The 20,256-nt window shown below is 38.5% G+C and overlaps 1 long non-coding RNA gene across 1 annotated transcript in view; it reads right to left on the bottom strand.

Annotated features, from left to right (window-relative positions):
* Positions 1 to 19,746, bottom strand: part of LOC126952649 (uncharacterized) — a 103,654-nt gene extending 83,908 nt beyond the window's left edge. Inside the window, exon 1 of the long non-coding RNA XR_007724986.1 lies at positions 19,580 to 19,746. This is a non-coding gene — a long non-coding RNA (uncharacterized LOC126952649). The remainder of the gene's footprint in view (positions 1 to 19,579) is intronic.
* Between the last annotated feature and the right edge of the window lie 510 nt (positions 19,747 to 20,256).

Genomic DNA, 20,256 nt, shown 5'->3' with positions numbered 1-20,256 from the left:
TTCCTTATTAGACATTCTGTGCTCCTGTATTTTATAAGGAATATTATCTGCCAGACGAATTCTTTGTCTAGGCTAGTCTAGTCTTGCCCTGAAATAGCTGAGAAAGAGGCCTCAATGGCTTATTCTCTAACCCATAGTGTTTCCATCTATTATGATTTAAGGACACAGGGAAAGAGATGTCTGCCCTAAAACATCCACCTGCTTTTTGCGTGGTACTGTTGTTGCCATAATCATAGACACATTCTGCCCCTTGGGTCCATCTCAGGTAAATTAAGATGAGATCAAATACTTGAAGTGTGGTCTCATTTCTTAGAACTTACCAAGTAAGAATTAAAGAGCAGGTACTTTTAGGAATGGATCCCTGAGAGATATTGAATAAGGTCTTGGAAAACAACTAAATGCAATAAACTCAAAGAAATGCAGGCCTAATGTGTGGCTAAGCCAAACGAGTTTGATGGACAATAAAGTTCTGTAAAGACAGGAGACCATAGCTATGAATTCATCTACTGTAGGGAATGGAGCAAAGGTACCCAGAGTTAAGAAAGAAGATTAAGGCCAAAATGTAGAAAGGGAAGTAGGTGGTTTCTAAATAGAGATTAAATTTAGCATCTAAGAATTGAGAGAAGAACCAAAGATGTACCAGATTCCAAAAGCACAGTCCAGTGGGTATCTTCCAAAAATTGGCATAGTCCAGAGAGAACAGATCTGGACTGCTAAGCCGGCTGGGCTAGCCGAGAGTAGTCAGTTTACAGTGCAGCACAAATGGACATATTCCCATAAGAGAATATGAATACTGAGCTGTGATCAGCCACTCTTCTTTCTTGCTTTTAGAAATGCTGTGTAGGATAACTTGAAATGGACTAGTCAGGAGGTATGTCTCCCTAGGCTACTTTAACTGTTTAACTATAATGAAGACAAGAACCTCAAGGAGCATTCAAAAAGAATCTTACAACTGGCTTTCATAATTCCATTTCAGCAAACAATGCATAGCTTTTCTCTTCATCAATATTCTGAAATCTTCTACTTTATTGTAATTAATTCTGAGATGAGGGCTTTCAAATCCTCGTCTCCAGTCCACTCCCTTTTCTCACCACATCTTCCCTGAGAGAGTGTTCATCTTCAGTCCACCGATTCTTTCATGTGGGGTTTTTTTCATGCTTAACTCCCTATTTTGCATAGACTCGCCTTTTCCTCTGCCTTCTCATCAGCAATCTCATATGTCCCACCCCACTTAACCTAGCAAATCTCTGATTTTGGGTCAAGTGAACCACCAATTTTTCCTTGTGTCTGCATCCTGGGTGCTGAAAAAAATCAAATTATATGACTCGGTTGGTTGTATTACAGAATAATGGTCTCTGGTCTTAGTTTATCTCTCAGAAGCACACTTCTTCTTTAATTCATTCAACAAACTGTCATTGCTCACTACTTTCCCAATACGTGCAGAGAAGTATTTCAAAGTGTTGATATATATGTCAAAAGTACCAAATATTGATGCAAGTTCGAATAATGAAGAGCTCTTATGAGATGCTTGAAATGATTAAGGACGCATTAATTATCTTTTTACGTTGCCTTTTACCATAAGGATGACGACATCTTAGAATTTCTAAGGACACCCCCAAAACTAAATGTGAACAAGAACAGAGACTAGCCGTCAGCATCCATGGAGACACAGATCTCAGAACCTTCCAAACATGGAACTTCAGGAAAAAAGCACTGAGAATCAATGCTTTTCTCTCCCTTCACCACTGAAGCTTTGGGTCCTCAGCATTCTTTGAACTGCCTGGAGTTTCTGGCTGTGTTATCCAGCCTGTCCTCTCTAGGTAATACCCTCAGCTAGAAATATATCCTCCATCTTGTCTCAGAAAGCACTCTTGGGAGATATATTGTATGCCAGACTCTGTGTTGAGAACATAGACATGAATATGATTCCTTCAACAAAGTCACTGAATTTCCTCTTGAACTTCCATTGAACTGACACTTTATGATTGTTTTTATCATCTTAACTCAGAAAAATTATCATAGTCATATATGCAATTTGTAGTAAGGGTAAGCCTTGGAAATAGGCAGGTACTTTTCTCCCTTGGAAAAAAGTGGGAAATTTGGCAGAGTTTGATGGCTCACGCCTGTAGTCTTAGCACTTCGAGAGGCCAAGGCAGGAGGATCACTCGAGCCCAGGAGTTCGAGACCAGTGAGCTATGTTCATGCTGCTGCACTCCAGCCTGGGTGGCATAGTGTAACCCTGTCTCAAATAAATAAATAAATAACATTTTACAAATAAGAAGGTAAGAAGGACAGATAACCATGTCGATAAGCCCTAAGGAAGGTGAGTATGGGAAAAACTGAAAACATCATACACTGGCAGCCTGCATTTCCCATGAATGACTCTGTGATTTCCCCTGCTGTGGGTTCATGGTAAGGGTGATGGGGACAGGAGTGGACTTGTGACCTTTAATGAGGTAAAGGTCAGGGATAGCTGCTATTAATATGAAAAGGAAAAGACAATCTGAGCACCTTTTCACAACCCTAACTTACTAACTTACTACGTTATTTCACCTGTAGTTTCTTAAGACCTGAATGCTAGTTTACCCAAGGGTATGTGCTTACTTTGTTGCTCTCCTTTTTACATTCAAAAATCTTCACTTGAACCCTTTCAAATTAAAGTCTGTGCCATTGGATAATAGTTGTTGAATAATAACTACTTTTCATTGGTTTCTATAATGTCTGAGACAGAAGATTGGAAAAGCGAATGAGACTCTGCCTTAACCTTCAGAACACAGGGAAGCCGTTCTGGGCAATAGTTAAGAGCACAGGTTCTCACATCAGATGCTGAGGGTGTGAACTCGCACTCTGCCAGTTTTCAGTTATTTAATATTAGATAAATTAACCTCATCATTCCTGGTATTTATATGTGAAATGGAGATAATCGGTAGATTTATAGTATTAGTTTGAAGATTAAATGATATTATACATGTAAATATTGTTCAGTTTAATGTCTAGTACAAGAGAAAGTAATACATAAGTTTTAGCCATTATTTTTAGCCCTGGCTCTCAAGACATAACAAGCTTAGGCTATGAGGATGTCAGTCATGGTGAGCAGCAGAAGTTTCTCAGGGATTTACAAACTTACAAAATTCATAAGAGATAGGACTGTGGTTTAATTTTAAAACTAAGTCAAGCTTGTTTAAACTCCAGAAAGGGACATCAAAGTCCCAAATCAGGAATCAGTTGAATAATTTTGTCTCTTTTGACCTAACATGATGATTTATCTCTTGTCCCTTTTCTTTGCTCTTCTGTCTTCACTCTTTCCCTGGTAATCTCATTTAATATCAAGAGTCAAGCCGTCATCTTGAGAGAATTGAGTCTCAAATATCTTTCCTGAACTCCAGACCCATACTTCCAACATCCTGAAAAATATTTCTGCCTGGGCGTTCCCCCCGTCTAGGAAACTGTATTTTGCCTTCTTTATCTTAGTGTCTACATCTTCACTTATAAGAAGTATAAATATATTTGTGTTTAAATGGATATAGTGAAGAGAATATGCAAATATATACATGTAAATGAATGAGTGAATGAATAAAACTTGTCAACAGTTTTTCAATATAGACTAAGATTAGCATGTAAAAAGCCTTCAAACTATTTCCCATTCACGAAGTCAAACTAAGTTGAAACATAACATACTGACTTCATTCTTCAATTTGGAATAGATATCCAAAAGTCGGATTTGGTGAAGAACCTGTCCTGTCACCCAAAGTCAGTAAAAAGGCTTAGACAGCAAAATAATGAGATAGAAAGGAGGTTGTCAACCTCAGTCCCAGGCAGATCACAGACACACACTTGCATAATCATTGCTCTAAGTCCAAGCAATTTCTAAGGGTAGGAAAAAGCTAGATGATCTATATGGAATAAACTTGACTGTACACTGCAAGCATCAACTTCCTTTATGGAGAGCATGTGAGTTGTGGGTACAAGTGGTTGGGGATAATGGTGGACCCCACTGACAATGGACCAGGAGCGAAACATATAAATACATCCCCATCCTCTACTCATGGTCTAGACTCTAGTGAAAAAAGATCAGGCAGTAAAAAGCTGGAGAAAGTAGGTAAGAAACAGAGCTCCCACTCACTAGTTTTATTTATTTAACAAACAACTCCTGAATGCCCTCCAAGTTTCGCGGACTGTTAGATGCTCTGTCAGATATCCTAATCAAACCATGCAATAGGAGTGGTATTTGGTGTCCACACAAGTCTACTGTACTCTGGGGGGAAGTTGCTGCAACATTTCCAAGTCCTTCGGACTCCTTTTGAATACGCACACATACACACATACACATGTGTCCGGAACTACGGCATGGTGGGATGAAAGGGGCATGACCTTCCGTTCAGGTGACCAATGTATTGGAGTAGAAGGGACACATCTTCTTTGATCTTTGTCACCAGGAAACCTGCAGTGTCAGCCTCATGAGGCTTCTACAGGCTGGCCTCCACTGAATAATTGAATAGTAAGCCGGAGACAGATGGAGACTGGAAGCAGATTTTGATTCCTTATCCTGGACTTGTATCCCCTGAAAAGATACACTGAAGTCCTAATACCTGTACCTCAGAATGTGATCTTATTTGGAGATAAGGTTTTTACAGAGGTAAACAAGTTAAAACAAAGTCTTTAGGTTGTCCCCTAACCTTATATGGCAGGTGTTCTTATAAAAAAGGGAAGTTGGGGGCACAGACACGTGTTCAGGGAGAATGCCATGTGAGGATGAAGGCAGAGGTCAGGGTGAGGCTTGTTCATAACAAAGAACACCAAAGATTGCCAGCAAACCACCCAAAGTAAGGGAAAGGCATGGGACTGATTCCCCACACAGCTCTCAGAAGGAACCAACCCTACTGACACCTTGGCCTCAGACTTCCAGCCTCCAGAACTATGAGAGAACAAATTTCTGTTGTTTAAGACTGTCACTAAGTTTTTGGTGTGTACTTTATTATGGCAGCCCTAGCAAGCTGATACACAAGGCTAATGCTTCCAACCGTTCTGGAAACCAAATTGTATCCAGGTTCATATGCTACCTCATAGGAGATGCGAATGCTTATCAAAATCTTTTCAAATTTATGTTAATAGTATTGAAAGGGAAAAGAAAAAAGAGCAAATATTGTCTCTTCAGAATGATTTTCCCAAAATAATGACAATGTGCTCTTTGAAAAGCTCTTCTCTTTGGAAAAGGCATCCTATATCCTAATCATTTGTTTCCAGCTGACACAAAGAACTGCTCTTTTATTTCAACAGCAGATAACCACGTTTCAACAATCAAACCAAAACAGCAGTAATTAACATAAATTGTCTTATGAGTTGCTTGTACACTACCTCATTTTGTTTCATGAGCAGGGCCATTAGATAAATTAATTAAAAAACAGAACAGACCAAAGATGGGCAAGTTTGGGTACATTAATACTTACTATGAAATTATGATTATGACAGCTTAGATAAAGTGAAAACTATTTAAACAAGGCTTCATTGTTTCCTTGTTCTAGGCTAATAAATATCACCATTCAATTCTGCAACATCAAACCAGAGCTCAGGGAGGCATTGTGACTTACAAGTGAAGAGAATGGATTCTAACCTGGGTTTAGCAGGTATAGCTATGTAGTTTGCAGGGCAGGTGCAAAATGAAAATGCAGAGTTCATTGGCAAAAAGCAGGAAAAGAGTCATTGAAGGTACTAAAATAATATAAGGTTTCCTTCCTTCTTCATCACGGGGTTTTAAATTCTGTTTAATGTTGTTTAATGTGGTTCTAAGTAAATTAAAATTAAAATTTTTAATTGGCTGGGTGCAGTGGCTCATGCCTGTAATCCTAGCACTTTGGGAGCTCAGGAGTTCAAGATCAGCCTGGGCAACACGGTGAAACCCCGTCTCTACTAAAAATACAAAAAAATTAGCCAGGCGTGACAGCGTGCGCCTGTAGTCCCAGCAACTCGGAGGCTGAGGCAGGAGAACTGCTTGAAACTGGGAGGCAGAGGTTGCAGTGAGCCAAGATCACACCACTGCACTAGAGTCTGGGTTACAGAACAAGACTCCATCTCAAAAAAAAAAAAATTTAATTATGAGTGAATTTTACCATTTAGCTTTATATTGTGCAATGAGTTTTAAATGCCAATGTAAGAGTATTTGATGTGTATGCAGAATCACTGAAATCCAACACCATATATTTCATAGTTTTTACATGCATATTTATTTTGTTCTTATCAGAACAGTGGAAACACTGCACAGAACAAACTTGAATGTGTTTATTTCAATTCTCGACGCACACACATTCCACAAACTCTCCCTACCTTTGGGGTTACTGATGGCTAAGGAAAGATTGAAAGGAAAAAGAACTGTAGGTTGCCCTATCTTTCCCTTTCTTTCTATGTCAGCACGTTCAGCATAAGTGGCTGACTACTGCAAGGGCATAACACACGTAAGAAAGGACACAATAGGGCTCCTTGGTGGTTTGAGTTTCTTGGAACACCGTAGTCTTCTCTTTGTGTTCTAAGCAAGTTCTCCTTGGAATGGAAAGTGTAACCTCTGTTGGGGTTGTCAGGGGCCCCCACCACCCTTCCCAATCACTCAGAATGAACATAACAGGCTTACCTTGCAATCACTTGGAGTCTCCTTGAACTCCATGCATTGTGGTATACCAGAATTCTGTGCTCAAAGCCATCACATGCTCTGTGCACACGAAGCGGCAAGTAACAGCATGAGCTTCATCATTGCATTGCACTTCTGTTACAAATCACAAGTTCAAAGATAATTAAGAATATCTAACAGTGACAGCAGACCATTAAACCAAGCGTGGGGCCCTGTGTAATTGCATAGTTTGCACAACCACAAACACAGCCCTGGGTTCTTGCCTGGATTCTCCCAGTAACTTACTATATCCTGAGCAATCCACTAATCTCTATGGGAGTCATTTTCCATGCCTGTGAAATAAGAAGGAACAAACTCTCATACTACTCAAAAATTCTAGGGATCTGCACTTTTCATGGCATTTCTTTCTCATCTTTCCTTATCCATTTTTACAGCAGTCTCACCCACTCCTACTCACAAGAATACAAATTCTATAAAGGCAGAGACTTGCTCACCACGTTATCCACAATGAGTAAAACCAGGCTTAGAATATAGTAGGTCCACTTTTAAATTTACAATGAATGAAGGAATAATAAACAACACCCTCACCACTGTACTACCTAATCTTCCCCACTCTCTTTATTCGTATAATAAAACCTAGGACCAAGTACTTTAAAAGCATAGAACATTGAAACCAAAAATCAACTCTAGCCTAATGATGTAGTTTTGATGACCTATGCAATTAATACAAATATAGTGCCAACATTTTAAATTTGGGGAATTTCACATTAGATATAACATTCCAGTTATTTTTTAAAACCCTAAAAACATGGTGCTACTCATCCGAAGTAGAGCTGGGCACACTCTCAAGTTTGTCATAGCCTTATTAGGCCTGCTTCTCTCATGAATGTCACCTGGGGTCCCCTTTAAATATTTGATTTAATGATCTCTGTTTTAGATCATCTGGAGAGAAATAAAGGACATGATACTGATGATTTCAAGTCACCCACAGTGACATGGCTTATTGGCATTTTTTGTCTACCCTCTCAGGGCCAGCATTCTAACAAGCAAAGCATCACAAGCCTGGGCCTGCCCATGGTATGGCTAAGGTTGTGTCTCTCACACCAAATCCTTTTTTGTAGACCCTTGACAGTGTCTCTTTGTAGCCTCAAATTGTCTAATTTAATAGAGAGCCCCTGATACATCAATAATTCATAACAAGGTCCTAATAAATCAATGAGCTAATCCTTCTCCAAAGCAATTTCATTTTAAAGAAGCTGTAGCCAGAGAATTGCAATGCTCTACATTCATTTAATTTCAGTTGCTGTGATACCTGAGTTCAGGACATAGTTTTGATGAGAAAAGTGAGTTGAAGCACAGCTCGAATCATATCAACAAGTTAATATCTATTTTTCTGATTTTTGAAGTTTACCCTATATATAGAACAGCTCTAAAGTAAAGTCTGTGACTTTCATAAAGTAGATAATATTATATTTCTAAGTACTTGTGGTTAGGTATAAGTTCATACTAATCAGATATGTATAATTCATAAACACTTGGGGTGAAATTTATTACCAGGTACTATTATATTGGAATATGTCTATCACAGTATATATATATGAATTAAACTTTTTCATATATATGTGTTTATGTGTGTATACACACATGCACACACACACATCTATATATAGAGAGAAAAGAGATCATATTTATGACAAGGTATTAATATTTTATAATATATATTCAATAAACACAATCAGAATCAGAAAGATTATTGTAAATTTAAAAATGATTTCATTTGATAGTGAAAGTCTATATATTCTTATAGCTCAAGACCCTGCACTGTTTTCTAATAAGATATTTAAAACCAAACCAAATGTTCAGAACATTTTTTCCAGCCAGAAAATCAAGTTGTTTCATTTGTTTTAGTACAAAGAATGTGCTTTAGTAAGGCCTTTGTCTTGAGGATTTTACCATTGTCCTTGAAACTCACTTTAAAATTCAGTCTTTTGAAAACTGCACAAGTAAAAAAGGAAATTTTCTTTCCCTATGAAATTTAATTTACATGTAAAATTAATTTGAAATCTAACATGAAGTCAGATTTTTACAAGCATTATTCCAAAACTCATGCCAAGAAACAGGCACTTGTACAATTTTATGCCTCGCACTTAATTTCTTCTTAAGTAAAGCAATTGAAAAATTTCATTAATTTTTTTCTTGACCATTAGCTTGGAAGTTTTTATTTAATGAGACCATCAATTGAAGCTATTTTATGTATTCTATGGTTGCCTCTGAGGTTAATTCTCTATTACCTGTTTTAACCATGCTATAGTCCAGACAAAAGTTTTATTTACTGATTTGTTTCAACAGTTACAGTATTCTATACCCTGGGCATTATAATTACTCTAACTTTCCTCCAAAATCTTGTGATCTTTTGACCCCAGGGCCAGTAAGGGTGCATGTTCAGAGACACCATTCAGGCTCTGCTTGCCGTTTGGAGTGGAGTTTGGAGAAGGATGGGGATGCTTTTGCCTTTCATGCCTTCTCCCATCCAATTTGCCATGATGAGAGCATGCTACCATTTAAGTGGCCAGGGCCCTGAAAACGCCTACTACTGCATATCAGATACATACATCCTGGGTTTAAAACTGTAAACAATAAAAGACCTGGGCTTTTTTTTCTGTGTTTTTTTTTTTTTTTCCTACTTTACTGATTTTTCCACTTGTATTTCTCACTCTTTCCTTATTTTGACTTTTTAGTGTCTTTGCGTGTTTTCTTAACTTTTGAATTGTATGTTTATTGCTTTTATTTTCTTTCTTTTAAAAATGCTAACATGGTTTCTATAAGCTTTTCTTCTAGAAATTGTATAATTTTGATTTCTATATTTCTTTTGACTCAAGATTTATTTTTAAAAGGATTCTTGTCTTCAATCAGGTAGATTTTACTTTTTGTCGTTGGTTTCTAGTTACACTGCATATTTATATTGGCAGACGTCACTTGCATAATTTATTGTTGATTTATTATTCTTTAATGATTGGGCAAGAGATCCTTTCTGTATTGTGAATTATTTTTAAATATGTCTCATACTACTTTTCCTTATTTTCTTGCTAACTCTTTCGGCTCTACCAGACAGTGGGCAAGAGGGGCACAGTAGTATACAGAACACAGACGTGGACCCCAGTCAGACCTGAGTGTGAATCTCTGCTGGGCTTCCTGGCTGTGTGACTGAGGCAAAGCGATCTTTTAGTTTCAGTTTCCTCAACTGGACAAGTGCTAAGATAATGTACGCAAAGCGTTTAAAGAGGTACCACGAAAATGGTTGTTATTCATCTCATCATCATCATTATGATTATTACTCTTGTCCACTTCACTACCAATAAATTACTTACATAAAAATTGCTTTTATGAAATTCCTGGAGAAATAGGAAACTGTTGCCTAGTTAATGTGAATAGGGGATACAAACACACACATATATAGAGAGATATATGCATGCTATATGCAATTTTATTAATCTTTTTATTAATCCTATAACGTAAGTAAAGTGGGAAATATTCCACCCATCATATAAAGAGACCATGATTAGATCATCTGTGGAGCCACCTTCAATGACAAAGGAACTATTAATTCCAGGGGTTTGACCCAGGCCTTCTAACTAAAACTATATTCTACGTAATCACACATTCCTACTTGATTTAATTTATGTTGCTCAAATGATTTCTGAGTATGCATCAGGTAACTGTGAAGTAGTTGTAAAAGCAGGCCATTATCCATAGTAGTCATGGTACATTTTCACATTTCCAAGGACAAGAATATAGGTTAAGAAATAGCCCAGTCTAATTGGATCTACATTCATGCTCTTAATGTGTAAGGAAAACATGGAATAAGAGAACATAACCAGTGAAGAACAAGTTTAAGACATTTTTTGTTTGGTTATGTTTTTGACACCAGCAATCTGAAATTCTGAAAAAAAACCATTTGCAACAATGAGACATCTTAGCTGCTTTCCTCAGGAAGTCCAGAGAATTGTGGAATTTATTCAAAGCTGGAAGACCTTTGAGACGGAGGTCAAGAAAAACAAAAGATGCTCCAAAGAGTGCTGTCTGGGCAAGTCATTTCAAAATATTAAATGGGTTATTGTCTCTCAAAACAACACTACTGGGAGCTATATAATTCTATTATATATACAGATGCCTCCTATCATCGATATCTCCCAGGAGTTCTGAAGTGCTTCATAACTGACCGGTTCCCCGTCCCCCACCTCTGGAGAATGACAGAAAAGCTAGTGATCCTGACCTTGCATCTAAATTGCTTGCATGGGCATCTTTAATGTACCTACAGCAGACTTGGACACGGGTGCTAATGCTGCACAGTGCCCCTTCGGTTCTTCTTCAGTCCAGGTGATAGATTATAGAGATAGCAATTTGACTTTGGATTATAAAGAACATCACTGGGAGGCAGAGGCAAGTCGATTGCCTGAGCTCAGGAGTTGGAGACCAGGCTGGCCAACATGGCAAAACCCTGTCTCTACTAAAAATGCAAAAAAAATTAGCCAGTCACGGTGACGCATGCCTGTAGTCCCAACTACTTGGGAGGCTGAGACATGAGAATTGCTTGAACCTGAGAGGCAGAGGTTGCAGCGAGCTGAGATCATGCCACTGCACTCCAGCCTGGGCGACAGAAAGAGACTCTGTCTCCAAATAAATAAATAAATAAATAAATAAATAAATAAATAAATACACCATCCCCATAACCTTGTAAAATGTTAGTTTACCAAACAAAGTATCCATTTCACATTTGATTTATGGGTATATTTTAGAAAATGATACTTTCATAAAAAGGCCTCTGTGTTTGTTTGGTGAGGAAAAAAAAAACAAATTACAACCTAAGAGGAAGAGAGTGCACTGGGGTGGGAGATGTTTACAAGGGAGTGCGCTCACCTTTCACAATGATTTATTTAACAAGCATGTATTGAGCCTCTATTGAATGCTCAAAGATAATAGAAAAGTGCTTTCCGTACAAAGAAGACTCCCATTCAAAGTAGGATTGAGATTGACAAGTGGTTCCAGATCTTCAGACACATGGTCTCCTTTCAGGGCCTTCTCTTTGACTCATCAGTTTTGTTCCATTGCTAGAGAACTCCCCTTTGACATACAAGCGTTCAGCTAAAGCTGTGCTCAGGAACACTATGCAACCAGGACATCTGTGTCCTGTGAGACCTGTGAGAGGTACCCCAAGGTTTCTGGTCCCTTGGCCACTAAAATACACTTCCTGTCTTCCGTAAAAGTGTAATAGTTTTTGCCCCTAAGAGTGGTAAAAATGCCGACAGGATTTATTTCATTTTTCATCCATTTCCTGGGATGGTTGGACTGAGAGAAAAATATAGACCAGTAAATTTTCATTATATATGTGAACAGTTGATCTGAGTATGAAATAGTACTCATTGATATGGTTGAAATATCTGCAGAAATCCACAGATGTGCCTTGCAAAACCATGTATCAGGGCCCTTTGATGACATATATGTAGGAAAAGATGGTAAAAGCATAAAAATTCTCACAATCCAACTGAGAACCTAGAAAAGAAAATGTGTAAGTTATACATATTAAAAAACATAAACATAAAGCTTTAGTCAATGTAGTTTTATATCAATTCATTCGTACTCAGTTATTTAAACTATTGTTATCTATTAATAATTCATTCACAATAAAATTATTGGATTCCACTTTTAGTCATGATGGAATAACTGATATCAGATTTGCTTTCTTACTGTAAACAACTAGGAAACAGGGCAGAGTATAGAAAAGGACTGTTACCAGATCTTGGAAATGGCAGTACAGGATTATGATCCCTGAGAGAAAATAAACAAATGAAGTGACCTCTGTAATTTTCTCACCTTCCTTTCTTCCAGGCCACAATACAGGGAGAAGGAGCATAGCACTCTCACCGGGCTGAGGATACAGAGTTTGGAGTTCAGGGAAGATGGAGAGATTGGAATGTGTGGTGCAGGTTGCTAGAGAAGCAAGCTATGCAGAGAAAAACATCCCCCAAATCTGCATGGAATCCTCTGTAGTCTTTGCCTGAATAACGTGAGCATACTGTGAGAATCCACAAGGCTAGGCAGTAAAAAACAACTTCTGAAGAAAAACAACAAAAAGCAGGGAGCTATGTGCAGAATAATTCCCAGAGCTCACACAGGACTGAGACATCTTTGAGATTCATCCAGTTAGCGTGGAGTATACTCTTGAAACACCCAGAATATTCAGGAGAGACTGAAGACACTCCAGTCTCTTAATAATAAAGCTAAACTGCTTCTAGAATAAAGGCTGGCCTAAACCCATCCTAACAAGTTTTAAAATAAGCTTTAAAAATATGGAGCTCATGTATAAATAACTTAATGCCAAAAGAAAATTTAATACTACTTAAAGAAAAACAAAACCCCAAAGAGACATATTATATATATATTTTTATATATGTTTATATATTTTAAGTAATATATGCTAGTATAATACATAAATATAATATATTATGTTAATATATATTATATTATTCAGTAATATAATATATGCTAATATAGTATATAAATATATATTTTGTTTTATATATTTACATATATTCTCTCTCTGTCATTTTATATCTAAATAGAAAAAGAGAGAGAGAGATACTTGCAGCAATGTGATGTCACAATGTCCAGCTTCCATTAAAAATCACTGGACATGTGGAGAAGCATGAAAAATGTGACCCACAACCATAAGAAAAATCAGTCAATAGGCACAGATGCAGAAATAATAGAGCGAGAACATCAACAAGGAGTTTAGGAAATCTATTATAAATATGATCAGAGATTTTTTTAAACATAAGAATGTTATGGAAATTTTAAATGCAAGAACATCTAAGAGAGAAGAAAGATGGAATTGAAAAAGCAATTTGTAGCCAGGTTATGAACTATGGAGTCAGATTTGTGCACCTGCATGCCCAAATGGATTATACACTTCAGAGTGGAACTGATAGGCAGAGAGACCCTGGAGCAGTACTGCATTGGTTACCAGACTATAGGTACCAGACACCTCAGCACGACCCTCTCAAGACACTTAATCCCTCAATGCCTTCCTTCCTCTCTGATAAATAGTTGTAATAATATTACCTAGTTACGGGTTATGCTGGTGACTAAGTTACTACAACCAAAGGGTTATAGAAGTGTTAGCTATTATTATGTGTGTATGTGCATGTGTGTATACACACACCGACTTATACATGACATTATTCTCTGTTTTTCTCTTATAAGTTCTGTGGGAAGTCATCACTGCCTAGAGTAGAGAATGAAATCAGCAAGTATTTAGCATACACTATATATATGACTTCCTAACATCTGAGTCCAGGAAGTCAGTCTGATAACCATCACAGCTTTCCTCCATCCATCCAACTCTAACTGGAACCATATGGATATTATAAAATCTCAACTTTGAACTCCCTTTAATACAGCCACAGGCTCAAGTTTATTTAAGTGTTTGATCTCCTGTTTTCCCTATGTATGAGATGGGAGTATTTTTCTATCAATATTTAAAAGCTGGTACCAAATGACCTTGAATATGGTTAAATAGTTTTCTCTATCAGTTCATCTCTTATGGTTTGGCTCTAGTGAAGTTTAAGGAAGTGATTTGATTATAGAAGGATGTGGGATTCTACCAACTGCACATTTCTAATCTTAGTGGAGGCATTTACTTATTTCATTAAGTGTTCACTTGGTGTCTCACCTTCTTGGAAGAGTTTTGTCATGTGCACTAGCCAGGGTTCAAACAGAGAAGCAGAACCACTAGGAGATTTATATGCATGAGAATATCATAAGGGATTTCACAACCGTGGAAGCTGGTTAAGTTTCAAGTGAGATGCCAATGCAGGAAGTCCAGAGGGCAGATAGTCAGGAAGATTATTGCTATAGACTGAATGTTTGTGTCCCAACAAAATTTATTTGTTAAAAGTCTAACCCCCAATGTGATGGTATTAGGAGATGGGGACTTCAGGAGGTGATTAGTTCATGAGGGTGGAGCCCTCATGAATGCAATTGCTGTCTTCATAAAAGAAATCCTAGAGAGCTCTCTCCCCACTTCCACAGATGTCTCACCAGACACTGAATCTGTTGGCACCTTGATCTTGGACTCCCCAGCCCCAAGAACTGAGAGAAATAAGTTTCTGTTGTTTATAAGCTTTCCGGTATATGATAGTTTATTGTAGAAGCCCAAATGGCCTAGGGCAGTTACAAAGTAGGGGAGAGCAAAACAAGCTGGAGCTCAAGTGCATGCAGCGGGACACAAAGGCCCAAGGACTGTTGTAAACTCTTGTCCACTCTTCTTGCTCTGTCACTGGTAGTATGGGCATTCTGCAGAAGCCAGGGCCCTTCCTCAACAGAGGTAAAGACATATACCTGACCCAGAAATCAGAGAAGCAGGAGAAGGCCCCAGGGAGAGGAAAAGCAGCTGCAGACCCACGTGTTGCTTTAAGCCAACAGAGTCAGTCATCTATTGTTGACTATCTGTGTTGAAAACCAACGTATAAATTGCAGAATCATAAGGCTGCTAGAAATTGCAGAGGTCTTTTATTCCAGTCTTCCATCTCCAGAAAGGCTTTGTCCAAATCTTTTCAGACAAAACCCCAGCCATCTCTCTCTTTGTGCAAGGTGTCCTCACATAGGCTTTTAACCACCTTTTGCATTATTTAGCAATAGGTTGGACTCTGTTTCTATCTCTATCAATTGTAAAACTGAAATAATCTTGAAAATTTGGACTATGTATCTATTATTAACTAACATTTCTGGAAAACTAAAGTGAAAATGGAATTTGTGGATTTGTGAGGAAATAGTTGTAATTATCTACCTGACATTGACAGTGGCTATTTATTCATTTGGTCAGTGGTCAATTTGACTGGCTACTCCAGAACTTCATGGCTACCCTAGTTCATGGGCCAAGTGGACTGTGCTGAGACCATAACAAGCCCTAAGGCCAAAATAAGCAATTTTGGGATCTCAAGTATGACTGTTCTTGCCTGTAATCCCAGTGGGGAGGCTGACGGGGAGGATTGCTTGAGGCCAGGAGTTTGAAACCAGCCTGGACAACATAGTAAGATCTCATCTCTATAAAATAATAAAAAATTAGCTGGTCATGGTGGCTGGCATGTTACTGTAGTCCCAACTACTGGGAAGGCTGAGCTGAGAGGATGGCTTGAGCCCAGGAGCTCTAGGCTGCAGTGAGCTGTGATAGCACCACTGCACTGTAGCCTGGGTGGCAGAGCGAGATCTCCTGTCAAAAAAACAAAAGAGAGGAATACTTTCTGGGAGACTCAGGTGACCACATATTTATCTTGTTAGTAAATATTACTACTTCTAGTAAGATAATTTCCCCTTGTTTCTATCATAAACCTTCAACTTCAACAATTCCCTTTTCTTTATTCAAGTTGAATCAGTAACAGAGTGTCCAGCACCTTGCTGATTAGGCCTTTGTATGAATGAAGACATTTTAGCCACACAGTTTTTCTTAAGTGATTCTGATTTCTGTAGCCATCCTACTCCTTTATTTTCCAGCCTTTTGGTCATTCCTTCTCTTCATCTCCCCAAATCTTGACAAATTCTCTTCCCATTTCCTAGGCTCTAAAACTAAAAGTTAGATAGAGGACACTGTTTGAACTGGGATTAAAGATTTGCAGAGGACATTTATGCAGCGTAATTTTCTTACTATATTTGGTGTGGACATCTTCTAAACAATATTCTGGACGGGAAGTTCACAGCCCTTCACTGTTGCCCAGTTCTGCAATTCATTTGATCACTTTGTCTTCATGGAGTCCTTGTGTCATTTTAAAGGCTTTATGTTAATAACTTAAGCTGCACTTGCTATATTTTATATCATATAAACAGTCTGTAAAGAGCCCTTAAAAGACAAATTGATTTTTTTGGTTAATCACAACAAGCAAAAGGACAGTTCACCTTCACCTCCTAGAGGTTGTTATATTTCATTTGCCAAGCAATCAGGAATAAGAATTATGCAACAGAATTCTACTAGAACACTCTCAACTGTCAATATCATGTACAGATCATGTCTACCAGTGGCATTACTGAAGGTGAATAGTGAATACTGTCTTTATAGGAATCCTGCATGAGACCGTGATTTACTTTGCTCTCCTATTACCTCTAGACTATTTAGAGCTTCTCAGAAGAAATGTGATGGATATTGTCTTTGTCTGCCCAGGTTGCCATAGTAAAATACCATATACTGGGTGTTTTAGGTTACAGAAATTTATTTCTTACAGTTCTGGAGTCTTAGAAGGCCCAGTCAGGGGGCTAGACAGTTCTGTTTCTGCTGAGGCCCTCTTCCTGGTGTGTAGCTGGCACCTTCTTTCTGTGTCCTTGCTTGGCAGAAGAGAGCATGATCTGGTGTCTCTTCCTTTTTCATAAGGGCACGAGCCCTATTGGAGTAGGACCCCACCTTCATGATCTCTTTTAACCTTTATCATCTACTCACATGTTCTATCTCCAAATATTGTGGGTGAGGCCTTCAACAGGTGAATTTGGGGGAACACAAAACTTCAGTCCGTAGCATTCTGCCCCTGACCTCTCAAATTTTAAATTCTTCTTCCATGCAAAATACGTTCATTTTGTTCCAACAATTCCAACCCTAAAAGTCTAAATTCATTCCACTATCAACTCTAAAGCTTAAAGTTCAAAGTCTCTCCTAAACATCTAAATCAGATATAGATGTGACTCATGGTATAATTCATTCTGAGGCAGAATTCCCCTGCAGCTGTGAACCTGGGAAACCAAATGAGTTATGGGCTTCCAAAGCACAATGGTGAGAATAGACATTCCCATTCTCAAAGAGAAAAATTGAAAGAAAGAATGTAGTGATGTCTCCAAGAAGATACAAAACCAAGGAGGGCAAATCCATTAGACCTTAAGGTCTGAGAATAATCCTCTTTGTCCTGATGTCTGTGATAGTTAATACTGAGTGTCAACTTGATTGGATTGAAGGATACAAAGTATTGATCCTGGGTGTGTCTATGAGGGTGTTGCCAAAGGAGATTAACATTTGAGTCAGTGGACTGGGAAAAGGCCGATCCACTCTTAATCTGGGTGGGTACAATCTAATCAGCTGCCAGCATGACTAGACTATAAGCAGCCAGAAAAATGTGAAAGGAGAGACTGGCCTAGCCTCCCAGCCTACATCTTTCTCCCATGTTGGATGCTTCCTGCCTTTGAACATCAGACTCCAAGTTATTCAGTTTTGGAACTTGGACTGGCTCTCCTCGCTCCTCAGCCTGCAGATGGCCTAAGGTGGGACCTTGTGATAGTGTGAATTAATAGATAACAAATTTCCCATATAAATATATATATATATATATTTCCACTAGTTTTGTTCCTCTAGAGAACCCTGACTAATACAATGTCCCAACTTTCAGGCTTCCTGGGATGGTAGTGTCATTCCACAGTTCTGCAGAGCCACTCTGTCCCTCCAGCTATCTGGAAGGGACCTGCCCCCACAACTGTCTGAGAGGACCAAACCCCTGAGTCTCTCTGTGAGGGCCACATAGCTCTATGCTAGATCCCCTTTCTCTGAAACCAAGGAGAAAACAGTCTTACCCCCTGGGCCTGTGGCAGGAGTGGCAGTCATGCCTATCTCTGAATTCACTTCAGGACCATTCTTCCCTTTTCTTGAAGAACAGTGCATCTTCACAGCCAAATACCTCTATGGTCCTGCCTTGTGGAATCCAAGAAGCCTGCCAACCTTCCTTTATTTTGTCCCATCTCCATCCCCTTTTGTTCAAACTGGCAGAGTTTCTGCTCATATATGCCATAAACTCTTTATCAAGTGATAGTTCAGCCACACCTTTGGTGTTCTCTTTAGAACATGCTTTATCTTTTTTTGCAATATGGATAGACTGAGGATTTTCTCAATATTTAATTTCCAATATTTTGGGGGATTTTTGTGAGTTGGTTGGTTTGGGGTTTTATTGTTTGCTTAACAATTCCATCTTCAATTTATCTCTCTCTTCTTGTATTTACTATAAGCAGTCAGGTGGTACCAAGCCACTCCTTCAACACTTTGCTTAGAAATCTCTTCAGTTATGTAACCAAATTCCTTGCCCCCAAGTTTTACCTTCTGCAACAAGTAAGGAGGCATAGTTCAGGCAAGTTTGTTACTTTATAACAAGGATAACCTTTCCTTGAGTTTCCTATAACATGTTCCTCATTCCTATCTGAAACCTCACGAGAATGGCCTCTAATGTACATATTTCTACCAACATTCTGTTCATGATTATATCCCAGCCCAAGGAAGTTGGGTGGGACAAGTTTTCCCCTTACTCCTGGGAATGTCAGCCTTTTGTCCTGTACAGGCCCACAACTAACTGCATGAGACCCACTCACAATATGGAGGACAATAAGCTTTACTCAGTCTACTGATTCAAATGTTGGTTTCATCCACAAACACCTTCACAGACACATCCAATATAATGCCTGAATAAATATCAGGGCACCCCATGGCCGTGACAAGTTGGCACATAAAATTCACCGTCATAGATACCTTCTATTTTAGTTTCAAAATTTGTCTGGATTTATTGAAAGGATATGCTTTTTATTGTCTGTTTAATTGATTCAACCAACGAAAATTCATGAGTTACTATTATGTGCAGAGCTATGCACTGTCCTATATTCTGTATAAAATTCTGACTGCTCAGAGAAAGACGTTTTTCATTTACCACTTAAGCAGAGGAGGGAATAATTACTTTCTTTCCCTTTAAGAGACAAAAGATATTTGGGAAAATGCTGGTTAGTGGAATACCTGTTCTCAGTATGGTTTTCAAACACTTTAGACTTACAAATAAGTGACCTGTTACAGATATTGATATTGGCAATATCAGCAGGTCTGAGACCCAGACCAAGATAACTATATTGGAAACCTACAGTGAAAATCATACATAAAAAGAAAAAATATTCACTTACTTGCAACTGTAGATATGTGCTGATGAGAAGAGAGTGAGAACTGAAATCATTGGTCATTCCAAATGGCCTGAGGGCCCAGTCTCAACCCTAACCCTGCCAGAGAAGTGCAGGTTTCTAGGGACTGTTTGATTTGTGGCCTGTGACTCAGCGGGACTTCAGCAGTACTTGTGTCTCGTAAGAGAATGATTTGCTGCAAGCCTCATTTAAAGGGTCACTAGAAAGCTATGATTTTTTGACCTCTGCCTGTTTCTGCTCAATGCATGTAGAAACAAACAAACAAAACGTTTTGATCAAACTAGCTCCCTTCAAAAAAAAAGGTAAGATAGTAGTGGCAGTACAGGTAACAAAGTCACTTCTTGATGATATCTAGATGTGGACAAAAGAAAACAGCAATAAAGAGCCCTAGTATCTCATGATGGTGAGATCATTGTGGCAACACACTGACTCTTCAGGGAATGTGCCTGTGTCTAAGATACTTTCTCAGTGTATATTTAGGATCCCATTCTGCAGTACAAGCACTAAGCTATTCCCCATTTTAGTGGTATCTATAAAAGATAATAAAAATCACTGGATATTTACAAAAACCTTATCTATGGAAAGAAAAGAACAAAGTTTCCAACAAATACATCAGAGTTTCGTGAAAGAAAATCAATTCAGCCAGATGCAGTGGCTCGTGC

The sequence above is a fragment of the Macaca thibetana genome, chromosome 4 (genome assembly GCF_024542745.1).
Source record: "Macaca thibetana thibetana isolate TM-01 chromosome 4, ASM2454274v1, whole genome shotgun sequence".
NCBI lineage: Eukaryota > Metazoa > Chordata > Mammalia > Primates > Cercopithecidae > Macaca > Macaca thibetana.
This window is presented reverse-complemented; position numbering and strand designations above follow the sequence as displayed.